The 1,287-nt window shown below is 34.1% G+C and overlaps 1 protein-coding gene across 2 annotated transcripts in view; it reads left to right on the top strand.

Annotated features, from left to right (window-relative positions):
• DNAJC5B (DnaJ heat shock protein family (Hsp40) member C5 beta) overlaps positions 1 to 719 on the top strand; it is an 87,702-nt gene extending 86,983 nt beyond the window's left edge. For both annotated transcript variants that reach the window (XR_013332040.1, XR_013332041.1), the window contains one exon: positions 632 to 719. The gene's annotated coding sequence lies outside the window, so the exon portion shown is untranslated. The remainder of the gene's footprint in view (positions 1 to 631) is intronic.
• The last annotated feature ends 568 nt before the right edge of the window (positions 720 to 1,287 follow it).

Genomic DNA, 1,287 nt, shown 5'->3' with positions numbered 1-1,287 from the left:
ATAGTACTTACTATGTGCCAGATGCTATTCTAAGTGTTTAATATAGATCCTCACAGCAAGACTCTGAAGTTGCTACTATTATTTCTCATCTCATAGGTGGGAAAATTGGAGCTGCTAATTAACCTGTGACTTTAATAACAAGAAAACCAGCATTTGGACTCAGGCAGTATAGCTCTAGGGTCTGTCTGCTTAATTACACCACCACCACGGCACCTTTAGACATTTGAATTCTGTAAAGTAAAATATAACTACTTATTTAATATCAAAACAACATTTATACCCAGTATACTCAAATTCATTCCTTCCCCATTGAAAGTGAATACCATAGGTCTACAAACCCAAGTTAAAAAGTTAATACATTCTATTCTATTATTCTATTTCCTTAAGATTTGGAAGAGAACATTTGCTATTATATATATATATATTTATATATTATACAAAAAAGGCATTTCAATATTCTTACGATAGGATGTATAATTTTTTCATGACATTATCTATTCATAATAAAAGTGAAATTACATTTAATTTCTCCATTGTACAAAATAAAGTGCAATTTGTGAAGTTTCTATTAGTAAAAATATATCACTATGTCAGATGACTAAATTAACAAGCCTTTATTATTTCTTCATAGGAAATACAACTTGGCAAACTAATTTTTCCTAAAGGAACTGGAATTTTATCTCCCATCATTTAAAATAAATGTGTGTGTTCTGCAGCAATTTATTTTGTTTCTGGTAGTCTATGTCAATTTGCCATTGTGAAAAGCACTGTCCCCTCCACAGTTTGGATCTACCAGTCTTTATTTTTTCATTTGGCATTCACCACTGTTAAGCCTACTGTACATATCATTTATTGTCAACCTATTGTCTGTCTGTCCCTTCAAGTATGTGCTCCATCAGAGCGGAAATTTGTGGTTGTTTTGCTTACTGCTGCATCCTTAGCACTCTAACAGTGCCTGGCACATAGTAGAGACTGCATAAATATTTATTAAAGAAATACATACGAATCTCTGAAGAAAATCTCCCTGTAACATCTTTTCCCAGCCCTAGCCCTCCAAATCATATCTTTAGGAAAAACACTGTATGAACAAGATGATAGTTCTACTTTTCCTAAGTGTGAAAGACTTGCAGTCTTATGGCGCCCTGGGAACTGGAGGGGTCAGTCTTGCAATCTCTCTGTAGTGCAAATGGTTCCTTTTAACCTCCTTAAGGGGGCCAACGGTTAGTCTCATTAAAATCTTTTCACATAGTGATTTGGCTTATAATGCAGGAATTGGCTTGGCCTAAT

This window comes from Crocuta crocuta, unplaced genomic scaffold, assembly GCF_008692635.1.
Source record: "Crocuta crocuta isolate KB4526 unplaced genomic scaffold, BGI_CrCroc_1.0 scaffold20, whole genome shotgun sequence".
In the NCBI taxonomy this organism is placed as follows: Eukaryota; Metazoa; Chordata; class Mammalia; order Carnivora; family Hyaenidae; genus Crocuta; species Crocuta crocuta.
Note: the sequence above shows the minus strand (reverse complement) of the source record. Positions and strands in the feature narration are given on the sequence as shown.